This window comes from Dasypus novemcinctus, chromosome 31 (genome assembly GCF_030445035.2).
Source record: "Dasypus novemcinctus isolate mDasNov1 chromosome 31, mDasNov1.1.hap2, whole genome shotgun sequence".
In the NCBI taxonomy this organism is placed as follows: Eukaryota; Metazoa; Chordata; class Mammalia; order Cingulata; family Dasypodidae; genus Dasypus; species Dasypus novemcinctus.
Window position 1 is genome coordinate 19,908,049 of NC_080703.1, and position 22,163 is coordinate 19,930,211.

Sequence of the window (22,163 nt, forward strand, 5' to 3'; positions counted from 1 at the left end):
TACTCAAAATGTCAAACGTCAAAGATAGAAAATTCTGAGAGCAGCAAGAGAGAAGCAAACCATCACATAAAAGGGATGCTCAATAAGACTTAGTGTGAATTTCTCTTCAGAAACCATGGAGGCAAGAAGACAGTGATATGACAGAATAAGGATACTGAAAGAGAAAAACTGCCAGTTGGGAAATCTTTATCCAGCGAAATTGTCCTTCAAATATGAAGGAGAATTTAAAATATTTACAAACAGAAACTAAGAGAGTTTATAAAAACGAATTTGCAGGAAATATTAAAGGAAGCCTTACTGAAATAAAAAGACAGGAGAGGGAGGGTTGGAGGAGAGTAGAAGAAAGAAGAGCAGAAAGGATAACCAAAAGAGTAAAAAGATGAAAATAAGATATAACATATGAAAATCAAAGAATAAAATGGTGGAAGTAAATAATGCATTTGAGTAATGTCATTGAATGTGAATGGATTAAACTCCCCAGTCAAAAGATACAGGCTGATATCTTGGTTTATCTACAAAGAAAAATTTGGGTCAAAGCATATTAAAATATCTGTAGATATATGTCGTAATACTGAAAACACATGGGTTTTGTATTTTTAAAAGCATAAGGAGAGTCACAGTTATACTTAAAAACCAAATGCGAAGAATTTTGTAAAATTAATGTTAGTTTAAAATAAAATTATTTTTAAAAATGCTAATTACTGAAACCTCAAATGGGAAAATAAAATTCTACACTAGATTTTAAGGTTTATTAAAGAACTTTATAGGTCTCATATGTCTTAGAGATACGATAGATGCCACTTGTGGAAGTGAACTATGAAGCATACATATTCACACGGTCACTCTCAAGTGGGAGGTAAAGCATTGTAGTGCTGCTGGTTCATGATGGCAGATATAACGGTCTGGGAGCACACATTGAAAGCCCCATTTTCACATTTTTATGACTTTAATAATCCAGGTACAATCATTAGAATTATTTAATGTGCAGTAGGTAGCACCTTAACTCGTCTGCGTATGACAGGTTCTCTGATACATTGAGTAAGAAATGTGGAAGCTCTTCAAGCATTAAACTAGAGTTGATGTTTTATTTCATTTATATTCTATGTCAAAAAATCTCTTACAATGGAATTGAAATCTGTAACAAATTTGGGCCTATTAATCTTCGAAGCTTCCAGATAGTTTGTATTTTGAGGTACAGAACAATTCTGCAGATCTAGAAATATGTATACATTTAGCAGGTATTTTGAAAGATGTAAACAGTATTTATACCTGAAGAGTATTCTGTTTACCTTAATAAGTAAATGCTCTAGAAACTTGCATACATTTTGGAGGTGCAAACTGAAAGTAATGTAAGCATTGAATAATGTGACAGTTGTTTAATTAATGTAACCTGATACATGAATCAGAATTTTTTATAGTATTCAATGATTATTGATATATTATAGTTGATTAAAGCATTATAAAAGTATAAAGCATGATAAAAGAGATATAGGCTGACAGAATGGATAATAAAACATGAACCACCCATAAGCTGCTTATAAGAGAGTAACCTTAGACCCAGGAATACAATCCTGCTGAAAGTGAAAGGTTGGAAAAAGGTGCTCCAGACAAATAATAACCATAAAAGAACAGGGGGCGGTGGACTTGGCCCAGTGGTTAGGGCATCCGTCTACCACATGGGAGGTCCGCGGTTCAAACCCCGGGCCTCTTTGACCCGTGTGGAGCTGGCCCAGGCACAGTGGTGATGCGCACAAGGAGTGCCCTGCCACGCAGGGGTGTCCCCTGTGTAGGGGAGCCCCACACGCAAGGAGTGCGACCTGTAAGGAGAGCCGCCCAGTGCAAAAGAAAAGTACAGCCTGCCCAGGAATGGTGCCGCGCACACGGAGAACTGACACAACAAGATGACGCAGCAAAAAGAAACATAGATTCCCGTGTCACTGACAACAGAAGCGGACAAAGAAGACGCAGCAAGTAGACACAGAGAACAGACAACCGGGATGGGGGGCAGGGGAGAGAAATAAAGAAAGAAAGAAAGAAAGAAATCTTTAAAAAAAAAGAACAGAGATAGCTATACTAATATTAGATAAAACAGACTTTAAATGCAAAAAAGTATAAGAGATACAGAAGGTTATTATGTATTAATTAAAGGGACAATCTACCAGGAAGAAATAACAGTCATAAATATCTGTGAACCTAACCAATGTGCCCCAAAATACATGAGGCAAACTCTGGTAAAACTAAAGGGAGAAATAGACTTCTCCACAATAATAATTGGAGACTCCAGCACACCACTCAGATCATTAGGTAGAACAACTAGACAGAAGGTCACCACAGAAACAGAGAACTTGAGCAGTATGATAAATGAGCTCCACCTGAAAGACATATACAGAATGTTGCACCCACACTCAGCGGTTATGAGTGCTCATGTATCTTTCTCCAGGATAGACCACATGATAGGTCAGAATGCAGGCCTTAATACATATAGAAAGATTGAAATTATACAAAGTACCTTTTCAGATCATAATGGAATGAAACTGGAAATCAATAATAGAAAGGAAAGAGGTAAATTTGCAAGTGTATGGAGGCTGAACAACACATTCCTAAAATATAGTGGGTCAAAGAAGTAATTGCAAGTGAAATCAGTAAATATATTGAGCCGAATGAAAATGAGGACAGAATTTATCACAATGTAATGGGGTACAGTGAAGTCTGTCATGAGAGGGAAATTTATAGCCCTAAAATCCTATATTAAAAAAGAATGAGCTAAAATCAGTGATCCAACTGAAAACTGGAAAAACTAGAAAAAGAACAGCAGACCATTCCCAAAGCCAGCAGAAAGAAAGAGATAATAACTATTAGAGCAGAAACAAATGAAATTGAGAATGACAGAAGCAACAATGAAAATCACTACAGAAAATCAACAAAACCAAAAAACTGGTTCTTTGAGAAGATTAGTAAAATCGACCAACTCCTAGCTAGACTAGCAAAGAAAAAAGAGAAAAAATGCAAATAAATAAAATCAGAAATGAAAGGGGTGAAGTTATGACCCCCGTCACAGAAATAAAAAGGTCTGTAAGAGGATATTATGAGAAACTGTATGCTAACAAATTAGATGAAATGGACAAATTCCTAGAAATGTACAAACAACCTATGCTGACATAACAAGAAATACAAGAACTTAACAAACCAATCATATTTAAAGAGATCGAATCAGGCATCAAGAATCTCCCAACAAAGAAAAGCCCAGGACCAGATGTCTTCACAAGTAAATTCTTCGAAGCATTTCAGGGAAGAATTAACACCAATCCTGTTTAAATTCTTCCAAAAAATATAAGAGGAGGGAAAATTACCCAACATGTTTTATAAAGCCACTGTCACCTTAATACCAAAGCCAGGTAAAGACACTGCAAGAAAAGAAAATTACAGACCAATCTCTTTTATGAACATACAGAAATTCTCAACAAAATAATTGCGAATCCCAACAGCATATCAAAATACTTACACATCACGACCAAGGGGGTTTTATTCCTGGTATGCAAGCCTGGTTCAACATAAGAAAATCAATCAATGTAATATACCATATTAAGAAATTGAAGGAGGGAAGTGGATTTGGCTTAACTGCTAGAGCATCTGCCTACCACATGGCATTTCCAGGGGTTCAAACCCAGGGCCTCCTGACCCATGCCACGCAGGGTGTCCCTCGTGTAGGGGAGCTCCATGCACAGGAAGTGCACCCTGCAAGGAGAGCCTCCCAGCACGAAAAAAAGGCAGCCCGCCTGGGAGTGGTGCTGCACACATGGAGACTTGATGCTGCAAGATGATGCAACAAAAAGAGACATAGGTTCCCAGGGCCGCTGACAAGAATGCAAGTGGATGAAGAACATGAAGTGAATGAACACAGCAGACAACGGGGGGAGGAGGGGGCGGAAAATGGGGGAGAAATAAAAAATAAATCTAAAAAAAGAAAAGATTGAAGGAAAAAACAACATGTCTGTCTCAATCAATGCAGAAATGACATTGGACAAAACCCAGCATCCTTTTTTGATAAAAACACTGAAGGGAAACGGACTTGGTCCAGTGGTTAGGGCGTCCGTCTACCAAATGGGAAGTCTACCAAATCCCGGGCCTCCTTGACCCGTGTGGAGCTGGCCCATGCGCAGTGCTGGTGCGTGCAAGGAGTGCCATGCCACGCAGGGGTGTCCCCCGCGTAGGGGAGCCCCACGCGCAAGGAGTGCGCCCTGTAAGGAGAGCCGCCCAGCGCGAAAGAAAGTGCAGCCTGCCCAGGAATGGTGCCGCCCACACTTCCCGTGCCACTGACGACAACAGAAGCGGACAAAGAAACAAGACGTAGCAAATAGACACAGAGAACAGACAACCGGGGGAGGGGGGGGAATTAAATAAAAGAAAACAACACTGAAAAATAGGAAATGGGAGGAGATGTAGCTCAAGCAGTTGGGTGCCTGCCTCCAACAGGGGAGGTTGTGGGTTCAGTTCCTGTTGCCTCCTAAAGACGGTGAACAGATGCAGTGAGCTAATGCAACGAGCAGACACAGAGCAGACAAGAGCAGACAGATGAGGGAGCAATCTCGGGGGGTTAAAAATAAAATGAAAGGAAGAGAAGGATAATTTCTCAATATGAGAAAAGACATATATGAAAACCTATGGCCAACTCAGATCATACTCAGATCGGGAGCATGAGAAGGATGCCCACTGTCCCCATTGTTACTCAACATTGTGCTAGAAGTTCTAGGTAGAACATTTAGACAAGGCAAAAAAAAAAATGCATTCAAATAGGAAAAGAGGAAGTAAAACCTACTGTGGATGACATGATCCTATATTTAGCAAATTCTGAAATGTCTAGGACAAAGTTGTTTGAGCTAATAAATGAGTTCAGGAAAGTGGTTGGATACAAGATCAACACAAAAATCACTAGCACTGAGCAATCTGAGGGGGAAATCGGAAAAAATTCCATTTACAATAGTAACAAAATGACTCAAATCCTACCGATCAATTTAACCAAAGAAGTTCAGGACCTACATGAAAAAACTACAAAACATTGCTAAAAGATATCAGTGAAGACCTAAACAAATGGAAAGATATTCTGTTTTCTTGGATTGGAAGACTAACTATCATCAAATGGCCAAAAGACACATGAAAAAAATTTCAACATTTCTAGCGATTAGGGAACTGCAACCAAAGCTACAATGAGATATCATTTCATACCTATTAGAGTAGCCACTATTACAAAGACAGGGAACTACAAGTGTTGGAAAGGATATGGAAAAATGGAAACACTCACTGTTGGTGGGAATGTAGAGTGGTACAGCCACTGGGATGGCAGTGGACTGATTGGCAGTCCCTAAAGAAGTTGAATATAGATTTGTCACGTGACCCTGCAATACCACTACTGGGTATATACCCAGCAGAACTCAGAGCAGTGTCATAAACAGATATCTGCACACTGATATTCATAGCAGCGTTATTCATGATTGCCAAAAGTTTGAAACATCCCAGGTGTCCATCGACATAGGAATGGAAAAACAAACAAACTGTGGTGTAGTCACACGATGGAATATAATGCAGCTGTAAGAAGCAATGAAGCTGTAAAGCCTATGACAACATGGATGAACCTGGAGGACATTATGCTGGGTGAAGCATGCCAGACACAAAAGGTTAAATACTGAATGATTGATTGTGCTCCTGTGAACGAAATATGTTATCGCATGGGGCTAATAACTTGGTTATTGAATTTCTGAATAACCAGAAATTAGAATGAAGTAAGAGAATGGAAAACTGAGGGTTAACTTGTGCAGAGTTGGTAAAAAGGATCTGTTTTAATTTTTGGAAATAAATAGAAAAGGTGAAAGCACAGCACAATGTTTGTAACTAGCAGTACTGTTATATAGGTATTACAGTGGTTTAATGGGAAAGTCTAAGCTCATGTATATTACTAAAAGGAAAGCTAAAAATGTAACGAGGAACTGTATGGCCTAGTAATACCATATATGAAATATGAATATGGATAAAATTGCATATATATAGACAGTTTTTCTTTGAAACTGTACTAATATATGTTAATACTACAAGATGTAATTATCAGACAAAAAAAATTATGCTAAGTCAAAGAAACCAGACACAAAGTACTATGTAAGTTAGGATTCCATATTTATAAAGTATAAACATACGTCAATTTATGAATATGAAAAAAATGCTGTGTAACAAATTATACATATTCAGGAGCTTGAAACAACACACATTTATTATCTCATAGTTTCTGTGGTACAGAAATTTGGGTCTGCCTTAGCTGAGTCCTGCTTAGTGTCTCGTGAGGCTACAACAAGGTGTTGGCCTAGTCCTCACCTGGGAACACTGGGGAAACTTCCCTTCCAGGCTCACTCAGGTTGTGGACAGAATTAATTCCCTTGTCGTTGCTAGCCTGAGGCTTCTTGCTTGCTGTCATCTAGAGGTTGCCCTCAGTTTCCCGGGGCATCCTGCATGTGCAGGTTCTGCCCAAGTGGCTTTTCCCAGTGTGGTCACTTACTTCATTAAGCTGTCCAGAGCCTGCTGGAGAGTCTCAGTACCTAACCTTATGCATGGGAGTGACATCCACAACCTTTGCTGCATTCTTTTGGTTTATAGAACAAGGTCACAGGTCCAGCCCACATACTGGATGGTGTGAATGAACCCCAGGAGACAGGATCACGAGGGGTGAGGGGAGGGGACTTCAGATTTTGTCTGCCGCAGCTGGTTACAAAAATAAGAGTACCTTCGGATGATGGAAATTACTGGTTTAACCCTTTATTTTTGTATTTCCTCATTTCCTCCTATTTCCCCTTCCCACAATATTCCAATTTTGAAATTTTTAATCAATAGTCCATGTTTTCATTATACTTAAGTAAGTATTGTTTACTCCTCAGCCAAGTAGTGTATCATGATTCCTTCCTTTCTTGTTTCACTTGTACTTTTTCCACCAGGTTAAGAGGTACCTTTTTTTTTTTTAATTTGCTTAATTTTTAATTTACCCATTATTTTTCCCAAATGCTCCAACAGATTTTTCAAATGTCTGTTCTATCTATCTATCTATATGAATTTTTTATGAACAAAATTTTATTTTTAGAAAAATATAAAACAAAAATACAGTTTTAGAAAAAATAAAAAAATGAACACCTGTAGTCTCACTACCTAGGTCAAGAAAATGAATATTACAATTATTGTTGCAGTTCCCTGTATATATCCTTTAATGGCAATCCTTTCTTTCCATGTAAGCCCAATACCATTTTATATGTTAATCATTCTCTCGGGAACATTCCCACCCAATTTACCACCACTGCCCCCACTACCTATGTATGTAAAAAACCGAATCCCTTTACCACCTTTTTGTGTCTGTTAGTCATGGTTGAGCTAACCTGCTTTAACAGTCCCCAAATTTCAGTGGTTTGTTTCCCACATCTCTGTCCTCTGAGCTGGAAAACTGTGGCAGAGGGGTTGTCTGTTCGGGGAAGTCAGTGAGAGACCTAGGTCCTTTCATCTAGTGATGGCTATCCCCTGGGGCCTTCAGAGACTTCACTTTTGCCCACTTTCCTTTGGCTTGAACTCAGTCAAATGACTGCACGTAACTAAGGGGACTGTAAAATGTAGCGTAGTTGTGGAGTTCAGGTGGAAGAGGGAAATAGTAAGGGCTTTGAAGGCACTGCAGGAACTTCAACAACATGAGGTCAAGAAAACTAAATTCAGATAAAAATGTGTCCCAGGCTCATCCAGTGTTAAAATGTGGTCCCAAAAAGCGGAGGAGGAAAGGCTTTCAAAAGGCCTAACCCAGGGCCATGGTGGGCATCTCACTCTACTCCTGCCTGACAAAAAAGAGGCCCCAAAGACTGAGGGATTTGGTGATGCCAGCCCTCTCTTACGTCTCTCGAATCATACTGCTTCAGACCTCCATTGTGTCTCCTGAGTCACATCCTTCCATCTGTACCTGTCTTCCTTGGAGATACTGTCGTCTTCCTGGAGATGGCTCCCCTCTACTCCTCTTCTGTGTTGGATTTCTCTTTTCCTGTATGCAAGATCTTCCTTTTTCTTAATTTTCTCTTTCATTTGATGAAACATATCTTGTAGTAGCTTATTTTTAAAAAATTTAATGCAGAACACTTTACGAATTTACCTGTCATCCTTTCGCAGGGGCCATGCTAATCTTCTTTGTATCGTTCCAATTTTTAGTATGTGTGCTGCTGAAGTGAGTACCTAGTAACTTATTGACAAAGGGTGTAGAAGAGGTAAATTTTTGCCATCTTGCGTGTCTGAACACATCTTTAAAAATCAGGTATGGCAGAGTGGATGTGGCTCAAGTGGTTGAGCTCTTGCCTCCCACATGGGAAGTCCTGGGTTCAGTTCCCAGTGCCTCCTGAAAAAAAACAAAAATTTAACAACAAGCAAAACAAATGAAAAAACCAACTCAGGGAAGCCGGTCAAGCTCAGTGGTTGAGCGCTGGATTTCCACGTAAGAGGTCCCAGGTCTATCCCCAGGGCCCTGGCACCTCAAAAAAAAAAAAAAAAAAAAATCATTTATGGCAATAGAATGATTTGGATGGTTATAGGATACTTATAAGTTGTATATAATATTCCTTCAGGTCTTTGAAGGCATCACTCCATTTTCTTATTTCCAATATTTTGGAAGTCTGAAGTGATTCTAATTGTTAATCCTATCGATGTGACCTGATTTTCCCAACTCTGGAAGCCTGTAAAATGGTCATTGTCTCCAGTGTTTGAAATTAATTTTCGTGATTTACTATGACATACCTTGGTGTGGACGCAAGACTTGGGTTGAGCACTCTTTGGGCCCTTTCAGTCTAGTAGTTCATGTCCTTTACTTCTGGAAAGTTATTTTATTAATGATTTATTTCTCTCTTTTCTCTTTGTCTTATTATTTGGTTATTGGTTCCCTCTAGGACTGATACTTTGACCTTCTTATTAACATATATTCTTTTCTTTCTTTCCATCTTTTTTGTCTTTCTTCCTCTATTTTTTGGTGATTGCTTAAACTTTATTTTCCAATCCTTCTAATGATTTTTAACTAAAAACTTTTAAAAATCAAGATAGACACGTATAAAATTAACCCCTTTAAAGTGTACAATTCAGTGTGCAAACATTACTATTATCTAACATTAGTAATAAAAAATATGCAGTGTTTCGTTATGGAGAAACTACAGAGGTTTGGGGGGGGCATGAGGGTTGGTGAGGTGTAGGGGATGAGCAGGTATGGGAGAGGGGAGATCACTTTCTCTTTATTTTCAGAAAAACGAGCCACCAAGTGCTTGTTTCAGGTCTTTTCCAGCAAAAGTGATGTATCTAAAGTGGAACTCATTGCATGTGTTTTTATATTGGGACAGCACTTTTGGGTTAGCTTCTCTTACAGATTTGCTGTCAGTCTTGTTCTCTAATCTTCCTCTCATGAATATTGTACTATATTGCATTATGTCTTTTTAAAAAACATTTGCATCGAAATAACATCAAAATTTAATATGTACCTATAAATAATTAATAAAATGTGCTCAATTTAACTCTTTTACTTTGGGGAGTAAGGCCCTCTGAGAGGGTGCCGAATCCTCGGATTTTCTGCCTTGCCTATAGTATCTGGATGTCTCTAGAGCCCTCAGGAGTCTGGCTGTATGAGGCACTGTGGCAGTCAGTGAGATCCTGCTGAGATCTGCAAAAGGGTAACCTCTGGAATGACCTTCCAACTCACTCTGAAATCTCTTACCCATAAAAACTCATGTGTATTTAATATTTTCCCCTTTTGGTCAAGGTTTTTTTTTATCAGATGTATCTCTGGTTAGTGCTTGGTAAAAACACAGCTTTGGGCTAAAATAAACTTATTCTAGCAAAGGAAGAACTTGTATCATTGATATAAAGGCAGTGGTCACCAGATTTTCTGAGGGAAGGGAGAGGGATGAATAGGTATAACATGGGGCATTTGGGGTATATTGGAGTTGTCCTACATGGCATTGCAATGACGGATGTAGGCCATTATTCATTTTGTTAAAACCTATAAACTGTGTGGTACAAAGTGTAAACTGTAATGTGAACTATAGACCATGGTTAGTAGCATGCTTTAATAGGTGTTCATCAATTGTAACAAATGTACCACACCAATGAAAGATGTTGATGGAGGACTGTGTGGGAGGGGAAGGGGGTGAGATATATGGGAATCCCCTATTTGGGAATCCCCTATTTATTTATTTATTTCTTCCTACTCTCTTATTGTTTACACTTGCTGTGTCTGTTCGTCTTTCTTGTTTCTTTAGAAGGCACTGGGAACTGAACTAGGGACCTCCAATGTGGGAGATAGGCACCTAATTGCTCGCACTACCTCTGCTCCCTGTTTTGTGTTTCATTATGTTTTTCCTCCTTGTGTCTCTTGTTGTATCAGCTTGCTGTGCCTGCCCATTGTGTCAGCTTACTGTCTTCTTTAGGATGTACTGGGAACTGAACTAGAGACCTCCCATGTGGTAGGCAGGAGCTCAGTCACTTCAGCCACATCCATTTCCTTCCCCTATATTTTTGATGTAACATTTATGTAGTCTAAAGATTCTTTTTTTTTTTTTATATAAAGATTTCTTTCTTTCTTCTTTCTTTATTTCTCCTCACACACCCCCTTCCCCAATGTCGGCTCTGTATCCATTCACTGTGTATTCTTCTGTGTCTGCTTGTATTCTCATTAGATGGCTCTGGGAACCAGTCCTGGGATCTTTCAGAGTAGGAGAGAGGTGCTCAATCTCTTGTGCCAGCTCATTTCCCTTGGTCTGCTGCATCTCTTATTGTCACTCCTGTGTCTGTTTTTGTTGCATCATCTTGCTGCGCCAGCTGTTTGCATAGGCCAGCATTCTATGCGGTTTAGCGCTCCTGCATGTGGCAGCACTCCACGGGGGCCAGTACTCCATGTGGGCCAGCTCTCCGCTTGGGCCAGCTCTCCACTTGGGCCAGCTCGCCACGTGGGCCAGCTCTCCGCTTGGGCCAGCTCTCTGCTTGGGCCAACTCGCCACGTGGGCCAGCTCTCCGCTTGGGCCAGCTCGCCACTTGGGCCAGCTCGCCACGTGGGCCAGCTCTCCGCTTGGGCCAGCTCTCTGCTTGGGCCAGCTCTCCGCTTGGGCCAGCTCGCCACGTGGGCCAGCTCGCCACGTGGGCCAGCTCTCTGCTTGGGCCAGCTCTCCACTTGGGCTAGCTCGCCACGTGGGCCAGCTCTCTGCTTGGGCCAGCTCTCCGCTTGGGCCAGCTCGCCACTTGGGCCAGCTCGCCACGTGGGCCAGCTCTCCGCTTGGGCCAGCTCTCTGCTTGGGCCAGCTCTCCGCTTGGGCCAGCTCGCCACGTGGGCCAGCTGGTCTTTACCAGCTGACCCTGGGCATAGAACCCTGGACCTCCTATATGGTAGAGGGGAGCCCAACTGCTTCAGCCACATCTGCTTCCCTAAAGTTCATTTAAAATAAATAAATAAATAAAAATGTGCTTAATATATACTCCAGTATCTATAAAATGTTGTTACCTGTATCCAGAGAATACGTAAATGAATATAAAACATTTCATGTTCATGTATCAGAACACATAAAGATGGTATTACTCCCAAACTTATCTACAGCTTCAACAAAAATCCCTACAAAATACCCAATTGATGTGTTTGTACAAATTGAAAAGTTGATTCTAAGTTTTATATGGATTTGTAAGGAGTAAGTATGGCCAAAAGTAACATAAAAGTAAAATACAATAGGAAGCATCATCATTCCCAGTTTTAAAAATTATTTTGTTCATATTAGCAGTTTTTTAACTTTATTTTGTACATTTTAATAATTGAAAATATAAACAATTAAAATAAACACAGTTGAATAAAAATATACATTTCTCATTTAAATGTACTGGATACATATAAAAATTTTTTTTGAATCCTACAATATGTTGCGCAATATATTTAGCGCATACTAATGCAATCATATAGTATTTGTCCTTTTTTAAAAAAAATATTTATTTATTTATTTATTTATCTTCCCTACCCCCCCACCCCGGTTGTCTGCTCTCTGTGTCTATTTGCTGCGTCTTCTTTGTCCGCTTCTGTTGTTGTGAGCAGCAAAAAGAATCTCTTTCTTTTTGTTGCATCATCTTGTTGTGTCAGCTCTTTGTGTGTGCGGCACCATTCCTGGGCAGGCTGCTCTTGTGCGTGGGGCTTCCCTACATGGGGACACCCCTGTGTGGCACGGCACTCCTTGTGCGCATCAGAACTGCACGTGGGCCAGCTCCACACAGGTCAAGGAGGCCCGAGGTTTGAACCGTGGACCTCCCATGTGGTAGGCGGATGCCCTAACCACTGGGTCCTTTTGTGTCTGGCTTGCTTCACTCAACATAATGTCCTCCAGGTTCATCCATGTTGTCATATCCTTTACAACTTCATTTCTTACAGCTCCATACTATTCCATCATGTGTATACACCACAGTTTGTTTATCCAAACTGTTGATGGACACCTGGGTTTTTTCCATCTTTTGGCAATCGTGAATAATGCCACTATGGATATTGGTGTGCAGATGTTTGTTCGTGTCTCTGCTCTCAGTTCTTCTGGGTATATACCCAGTAGTGGTATTGCAGGATCACATGGGAAGTCTATATTCAACTTATTTAGGAACTGCCAAACAGTCATCCACAGTGGCTGTAGCATTCTGCATTGCCATCAACAGTGAATAAGTGTTCCTGTCTCTCCAGTGTCCTCTCCAACACTTGTAGATCTCTGTCTTTTTAATCGTGGCCATTCTGATAGGTGTGAAATGATCTTTCTTTTTTTTTTTAATTTTTAAAAGATTCATTTATTTATTTCTCCTCTCTCACTCCCCCATTGTTTTGTGCTTACTGTCCGCTCTCTGTGTCCATTTGCTGTGCACTCTTCTGTGTCTGCTCATTTTCCCTTTAGTTGCCACCAGGAACTGATCCTGGGATTTGCTGAAGTGGGAGAGAGGCGCTCAATCTCTTGCTCCGCCTCAGCTACCTGGTCTGCTGCATCTCTTGTTGTCTCTCCTCTGTGTCTCTTTTTGTCGCATCATCTTGCTGTGCCAGCTCTCTGTGTGGGCCAGCTCACTGCGCGGACCAGCTTGCCTTTACCAGGAGACCCTGGGAATCGAATCCTGGACCTCCCATATGGTAGACGGGAGCCCAATTGCTTGGGCCACATCTGCTTCCCTCATTGTAGTTCAGATTTGCATTTCTTTAATCATTAGTGATGTTGAGGATTTTTTCATGTGTTTTTTAGTCATTCGTATTTCTTCTTTGGACAAATATCTATTCAAGTCTTTTGTCCATCTTTTAATTGGGTCGTTTGTCTTTTTATTGTTGAATTGTAATATCTCTTTATATATCCTGGATATTAAACCCTTGTCAGACATGTGATTCCCAAATATTTTTTCCCATTGAATTGGCTGCCTTTTCACCCTTTTGACAAAGTTCTGTGTGGTGCAGAAGTGTTTAATTTTGTGGAGGTCCCAAAATCAGGGACCTCCCATGTGGGAGGCGGGCACTCAACATCTTGAGCACATCTGTTCTCTGATCTGTTGATTCTTCAGTCAGTTTATATTTGTAACATTTTAAGGTTAATCCATTGGTACTCATTCTATTTACAGTTAGCAGAGTGGTTTTCACTTAGATCTCCTTTATGTTTATGATAGTGATGTGTAATGTGAAATGTATTAGAAAATTATGCTTTCCCAGAGATTATCAGTGTCTTTTAAGTTTCTCATCTGCTAATACAAATACCATTTAGCTAGTTGCTGTAAACAGCAGGATTTTATTGACTTGTGGTTTTTGAGGCTAGGAGATGTCCAGAATCCGAGGTGTCAGTTAGGCAGTGCTTTCTCTATGAAGACTGTGGTGTTTTGGGGTTGGCTGTCGGCGGTCCTTGATGTTGGCTTTCCTGTTACATGGCACTGCCTCTCCTTTCTCTTCCAGGTTCTCACAGACTTCTAGCTTCCTTATGACTTTCTTTCTCTGTTTCTGATTTTTTTCTGCTTATGAAGGACTCCTGTAATCAGGATTAAGACCATTCATTTGGGCCACACCTTAACTAAAAATAACATCTTCAAGATGTCCTGTTTACAGTGAGTTCATACCCATAGGAATGCAGATTAAGATCAAGAATATATCTAGGGAAGCGGGCTTGGCCCAGTGGTTAGGGCATCTGTCTACCACATGGGAGGTCCAGGGTTCAAACCCCGGGCCTCCTTGACCGGTGTGGAGCTGGCCCATGCGCAGTGCTGATGCACGCAAGGAGTGCCGTGCCACGCAGGGGTGTCCCCTGCGTAGGGGAGCCCCATGCGCAAGGAGTGTGCCCACACAGAGAGCTGACACAACAAGATGACGCAACAAAAAGAAACACAGATTCCCGTGCCCCTGACAACAACAGAAGCGGACAAAGAAGAACACGCAGCAAATAGACACAGAGAACAGACGACTGGGATGGGGCGGGGGAAGGGGAGAGAAATAAAATAAATAAATCTTTAAAAAATATATATCTAAATTTGGGGTACATAACTGAAGCTATTGCCATCAGACAAATTTTAGGTCCTTCTTTGTAATTACTCTGACAGACTAAATGAATCTTCCTTTACCAGCTTATTGATAGCGTTTCAAAATTGGTTTTTCTTACATGTTTATATTTTCATACCGTGAAATAGCCTCATAATTGTAGCTTTTAATTTAAGGGATTTTTTTTTGCATTGTTATCAACAGTATTTAAAACTTAGGAAAAAGAGGAAATTAAAAATGTAAATCCTATTGCCTTACATTAGCAGTGTTCATTATGCACGTACACAAAGTTTTACCTACTTGCAGTCATAATTTACATACCATCTTGTCAACTTTTTGTACCTTTTGGACAAGATAACATACTTGTTCCTATCTTTTCTTGCTTACCATGAGTTTTTAAAAAAATGCTGCAATTGTATTTATTGGCCTTGACTTAATACATTTATTGTTGCCAGTCTGGCCCATTTTCTGTTTTGTGTTTTGTTTTACTGTAGATTAAAAAGAAAATTAAATGATCATCTTTATTTATGCAATTTTTTCTTTGGTTGCATTATTGTTGCTTTTTCTTTTTAAAGAGGTAGTGGGGCTTGAACCCAGGACCTCATACATGTGAAGTGTACACTAAACCCCTGAGCTATACCCGATGCTGTTACATTATGTTGTAAGTTTATTTTTGTTCACACCAAAACATAGTTAATAGTGTTTTCAATAAAGTTCATTTTTGGTCATAAGTAGAGCCTAAGGTCTAAGGCTAATTTTAAGTTATTTTTTTCTTGGGACTTAGTTCTGGTCATTCTGTTTGATTATCAGTAGCAGATATTAGTTATACATTTCTAACATGTTAGCTTTTGTGTGTGTGTGTGGTAGTGACACATATTTAACATAAAATTTGCCATTTTAACAATTTTTAAATGTATGGTTCAGTAACATCGTTTTTTACAATGTTATGCTACCATCACCACCTTTCATTATGAAAACTTTCGTCACTTAAAACGGAAGTTTTTTGACCCATTAAGCAACTATTTCCCATTCACCCTCACCACAGCCCCTGATAACCTGTAATCTACTTTTTGTCCCTGTGAATTTTCTTATTATAGATATTTCATGTAAATGGAATCATACAATATCCTTTTGTGCCTAACATGTTAGTTTTCATTTTCTTTTCCCTTGGGGAAGGAAGTATTTCAATAATAATTACATAAACCTCGGGGAAAAAACCCCCACATACTTGTGGGATTTTACTGTTGCTGCATATCTAATCCATTGGAAATAGTGTAAAATGCCTCCCCTCTAAGTATGCACATCTGGTGTTGGATTATATTTGTGTTTGAAAATGTATAGTTTCCCACCCTCAAGTACAGATTAATTTTAGCCAGGGGATTTACTTCTAAGTTTTGCTTTACCACCTTCTATTTTGCCACTGTGATTTCATGTCTTTTGTTTTTTTCTTCATATCAGTTACAGTCTGTAGAAACTTTCATAACCATTTAATCTTCAAAATAACTCCTGTGATTTAGGAACAAATTTAACAAAAGAAGGATAAGACTTGTACATTGAAAACCACAAGACATTGTGGGAAGAAAGTAAAGAAAACAAATAAATGAAAAGACATGTTCATGGTTTGAAGACTTAATACTGTTAAGATGGCAACACTCCCCAAATTGATCTACAGATGTAATATAATCCCCAGCAAAATCCAAGCTGATCCTAAAATTTACATGGAAATGCAAGGGACCCAGAAGAGCCAAAATAACCTTTAAAAAGAACAAATTTGGAGGTCTCACTCTTCCCAGTTTCAAAATTTACTACAAAGTTACAGTAATCCAGGCAGTGTAAAAAGGTAGACCTATAGATTAATGGAATAGAATCGAAGGTCCAGAAGTAAACCCTTCATTTATGTTCAGTTTTTTTTTTGTTGTTGTTTAACAAAACACCGGTGTATGTTGTTTTTTATTCTGGTAAAATATATATACAACTTCAAATTTACCATTTTATCCACTTTCATTTATATGATTACGTGAATTCAGTTGATTACATTCACAGTGCTTTGCATTACCAAAACTTTTTCATCAGTCCAGGCAGAAACTGTTCCAATTGAGCATTAATGATCACTTGGTTTTTTAATATAATTTATTTATCCCCCCTTCCCCCATTATTTGCGGTACTGTCTGCTCTCTGTTCGTTGTGTGCTCTCTGTGTCTGCTCGTCTTCTTTTTAGGAAGCACTGGGAATCAAACCTGGAATCTCCCATGTGGTAGGCAGGTGCCCAGTTGATTGAGCCAGATCCACTTCCTGATCAATTGATTTTTGACAGGGGTGCCAAGACACTTCAGTAGGGGAGAGAATAGTCTTTTCAGTAAATGGTACTGACACAACTGGACATCCACATGCAAAAGAATGAAATTGGACCCTTACCCCATATCATACACAAAAATGAACTCAAAATGGATCATAGACTTAAATGTAAGAGCTAAAATTTTTAAACTTTTAGAAGAAAACACAGGGGCAAATCTTTGTAACCTTGGGGTAGTCAAGTGGTTTCCTCGATATCAAAAGAAGTGACAAAAGAAAAAATAATTAAATTGGATTATTGAAAACTAAAAGCTTTTGTGCTTTAAAGACTCTACCTAGAAAATGCATGTAGAAGTAGCATATGTACATTTTCTCTGACATTTTCTTTACCACTTTTATTTTCCCTTCTTCTTTTGTCTTTATGTTATGTAAATAGTGCCTTGCAAATTCTCAGTAGATCTTTGTTGAAAAAGAGAAAAATTAAAGATATATATTTATTTTATAAAAGTTTACTTATTTTAGAACTCCTTTCATATTAATTTGGATTTAAAAAGTCATATTCCGTGCTTTCCCATTTCTTCCTCATTTTTTATCTTTTTACTTTGCTATCTGGGGTTATATCGTTCATCCCAGTACTTCTGTTTTTATCCTCTCTGTTTCCTGCTTTAGTTTATACTTTTACATCTTTGGCTTGTTCTCTCTCAGCAATGTGTAGTTTTCTTTCTCTCCTCCTTTCATTCTTTGAATGTTATTCCATCCATTCCTGAGGTCTTTTAAAAGGTATAGGGTAGAGTGAGTGTAGCTTAATGGTTGAGTTGAGTGTCTGCTTCGCATGTCTAAGGTCCCGAGTTCAATCCCCAGTACCTCCTTTTAAAAAAAAGGCATAAGGAGGCCAGTGGAATAATAAAAAATTGTTTGCTTCCCAGCATGTACTGTCAGCAAGAGTGTATTCTTCCTAATTTGGGTTCTGTGCAGTTGATGAAATAGTATCACAGACATCATGCTGAACATACAGCCCATTAGAATTCCTTACAGAGTGATACGGTTAGCAAGGAAGTACAACCACTGTCATATTATCTTATGAATTGAGGAAATAGAGAGGTTATCAATTGATATTAATGTAAGCTTTAATTGTTTTTGATATTAGGATTATTGAAGATGCTAGACTTTAAAAAAAAACATTTTTGGCAATTCTTATGATTACTGAATGCAGAAGTAGAAGGAGTGTAGGGCATTCAACTTGTAATTTCTAAAATGAGTTTGTGTACCGTTATAGATTCTCACATTTTTCTGTGATTTAGTTTGTGTTCAATCTCTCCTTTTCTTTATTATGTCAACTCCTCCAATTTTTCCTCTTTTTTTTTTTTTTTTTCATTTTATACTTTGCCTCTATTTCTGGATGTACCTTTTTATCTTTCTGTGGGTTCTGTAAATTTATTTATTTTATGTAATAATCTTATCTAGATATCTGCAGGATTGATATCTTAAACTGTAATTCATAGTCTCTTTTTTTCTCTTCTTTCCTCTCTCTCTCCTTTTCATCCAGAAATTTGGGCTATTCTATCCCCTTGTTCATGTTCTTCATCTCCAATGTATATATAACTCTTGGTATTCTTAGGTACTGTAATTATCTCTGCATTCTTTCACTTTTTCAAATCAAGATTTTAGAAAATTACAATTCCCAGTTCCCTTGCTTTTTGTTCACCTACTAGTGCATCCTTCCCCATCAGTTTTTTCCCCTAACACTTTATTATAAACATTTTCAAGTTTCCGCTGATCGTTATGTGTGAACACCTAGATTCCACTTCTATACTTTAACACCTACCTGTCTCACCATTCCATCCTTTTTATTTTTTATTTTTTTTTAAAGATTTATTTATTTATTTAATCACCCCTCCCCTCCTCTCCCCTGGTTGTCTGTTCTCTGTGTCTTTTTGCTGTGTCTTGTTTCTTTGTCTGCTTCTGTTGTCGTCAGTGGCACGGGAAGTGTGGGCGGCGCCATTCCAGGGCAGGCTGCACTTTCTTTCGCGCTGGGCGGCTCTCCATACGGGGCGCACTCCTTGCGTGTGGGGCTCCCCTACGCGGGGGGCACCCCTGCGTGGCATGGCACTCCTTGCGCGCATTAGCACTGCGCATGGGCCAGCTCCACACGGGTCAAGGAGGCCCGGGGTTTGAACCGCGGACCTCCCATGTGGTAGAGGACGCTCTAACCACTGGGCCAAGTCCATTTCCCCATCCTTTTTATTTTTAATGCATTTCAAAGTAAGAAGGGGGGAAGTGATGTGGCTCAAGTGATAGAGCTTCCACCTACCATATGGGAGGACCCAGGTTCGATCCCTAGGGCCTCCTGGTGAAAAAGAAGAGAAAGCGTGCCTGCGTGGAGAGCCAGTACCTGCGTGAGTGCCCACGTGGTGAGCCAGTGCCTCCCTGAGTGCCTGCTTGGTGAGCAAGTGCCCACGCAAGTGAGTCACACACCAAGATGATGATGCATCAGAAGAGAGACAAGGGGAAGGTCAAGGTGAAGTGCAGCAGAAACCAGGAACTGAGGTGGCGCAATTGACAGGGAACCTCTCTCCACATCAGAGGCCTCCAGGATCGAATCCCCGTGAATCCTACAGGAGAGAAAATGAGAAGAGAAGACAACACAGGCAGCAAAAACAGCATGGCAGGAGGAGGGGAAGGGGGAAAATAAATAAATCTCTAAAAAAAAAAAGTAAAAAGTGGATAACAGTACACTTCAAACCTAAATATTTCAGTATGCATGTCATTGACTAAAGTTCAATATTTTGTTTATAGGTCCCTTTTTCTTTTGAGGTAAAATTTACATAGCGTGATACACACAGATCTTAAGCATACCATTCATTGATCCCTGTCAACAGTGGTCTGAGAAAGGAACTAGCACTCATTGTAAGACCACCCTCCCAAACCTACTATTAACCTATATTCAGTTGGATTTTCAGAAACGTACTTTGAGTGGCACAAAGATTTTACAATCTTTCCTTTTTAAAAATGTTTTTATTATATAAGTATGCTACGCAAGTTATACAGTTACAGTCAAAGATATTTTTCTTTTTCCCAGATTGTTTCATGCTTCAGCAAAAATTCTTAGTGTGGTTGATATCACGTAATATATGCAGGAGAAAATAGCGATATTTTTGTTTAGTTAAAAGTATGAAATTTTAAAGAAAGGCAAGGCTTGCCCTTTTGCCAGTTTCATAAGCTAACAATGTAAAAGAGGTAGTTAATTCAAGACACTTTAAACATTTATGGAGTGTTTTATAGTTTATCAAGTGCCTGCCTCTACCTTAACTCTTTCGATCCTCACATTAACCATGTTAGATGGGGTAGTTGTTCTACTCTATAGATGAAGAAACCAAGGCTTAGGAATTGGAAGGACAACACAGTATGTGGCAGTGTAGTCAACTGAACTCAGTCCTTTCACTGTAAATTTCATAAATTTCATCTTATGTCAACAACTCCAGTCACAGTGCCTCTAGTCCAGGTGCTATTCCAAATACTGGAGCTTGGAATGGCACTTATGAATAACTACCTAATGTTCTGTTGTGCATTAGTGTTAACCATACTGCCAGCTCTTATGCAAAGATATATCACCACAATATTTTGAGTTCTGCATGGTGTAATGCTTAAACGTAGGGAAGTGCTTCTATCAGGATGCAGGCAGGCACAGACCTGTGTCATGTACTATACTTAGAATGATATGCTGATACTACATGTACATTCTGTTCTCACAAAGCGAACAGCATTTTATTTGAAGTTCTACTTTTAGGTGGCAAATGCCTAATCTTTTACGTGTATTATAGGAGAAACTCATTGGAGAAAAGAAAGCCTTAATAATGTATCGATATGTTTTGGAAGGTTTATATTCCACAACATCCTGAAGGTGCTTCCCTTTTTTCCCTTAAGTAGATAAATTCTTAGTTGCAAAACCATCTGGAGAAAATCAACTTGACTTAGTTTGAATAAAGGACTTGACAGAAGTGGTGGTTTTATTATTGTCAATTGATGTAAAGGTTTAGTTCTTTAATTTGGTTAGTACCACTAAGGAAAAGCTGTAAGTGATTAACATGGCTCCTGAGGAAACGTGTCCTTGAGGAAACTGTGGGATAGAAATGTACTGAAAGTCAGTTAGAACCAGAAACTGAAAATAATTTATTTGATGTTGCCTTTAGATCTACATTTTATTTTTGTCATTTTGTTGAAAAGTAGTTTTCCTTTGACTAGATTAGGGGTTTTATTTCTTTTAAAATTTGCCCCTATCTCTAATATAGAATGTTCTGGAGTTATTAGAAAATAAGATAGATTGCATAGTAGCTGAAAACCTTTACTTTTTATAATATTTGATAAGGACATCTGCCTACAGAGTACAAATAATAGAATTCATTCAAAAGCACTAGGTTTTTTTAAATATAGGTAATGGTTGATGTTCTTGATGTGTAACTGAAAAAGGTGACAGGACCCTGCCGGTCAATCATGGTATACCTAAAATAAATCCGTGTGCTGGGAGTACTTGGCAAGTCTAAGGCATAGGCGGTGTTAGTTGAGAAAGAGGGAAAATGGAGTATGAGAAAGGAGAAGAAAAAGAAAGAAGTAAATTGAAAAGTGCCACCAACAGTGGCTTCAGATAGTATGTCTCCGTTCTATAACATGTTGTCTCTAATTTGAGCATGATCCACTTGGGGTCAGTTTATTCTTTGGGCCTTGAATCTGAGGAACTAAATGTTTCTATTTTTTTTTTTTTTTAAAGATTTATTTATTTATTTAACCCCTCCCCCCGTTGTCTGTTCTGTGTGTCTGTTTGCTGCGTCTTGTTTCTTTGTCCGCTTCTGTTGTCGTCAGCGGCACGGGACGTGTGGGCGGCGCCATTCCTGGGCAGGCTGCACTCTCTTTCGCACTGGGCGGCTCTCCTTACGGGGCACACTCCTTGCACGTGGGGCTCCCCTATGCGGGGGACACCCCTGCGTGGCAGGGCCCTCCTTGCGCGCATCAGCACTGCGCATGGGCCAGCTCCACACTGGTCAAGGAGGCCTGGGGTTTGAACCGCGGACCTCCCGTGTGGTAGACGGACGCCCTAACCACTGGGCCAAGTCCGTTTCCCAATGTTTCTATTTTTAAAATGCATCCCGTCTTAAAATTTTAGAGAATCAAATAAAAATGCATCCATAATCCTACCCTTCTAACAGTTAATCTGTTAAGCTTTTGATATGTTTCCAGCCAAGTCTTTTATTCATTCTGTAATTATTTTTTCATGTCTGGCATTAGAAAATGCCTGCTTTTGTCCCTTGCTTCTGTGAAATGTCTTTCAGAT

General features: G+C 39.4%; 1 protein-coding gene and 1 pseudogene across 6 annotated transcripts in view; one reads left to right on the forward strand and one right to left on the reverse strand.

The window, feature by feature from the left end:
- LRRFIP2 (LRR binding FLII interacting protein 2) overlaps positions 1 to 22,163 on the forward strand; it is a 117,681-nt gene that overhangs the window by 11,880 nt on the left and 83,638 nt on the right. The window lies entirely within an intron of this gene.
- LOC111767261 (U6 spliceosomal RNA) lies at positions 8,126 to 8,238 on the reverse strand (annotated as a pseudogene).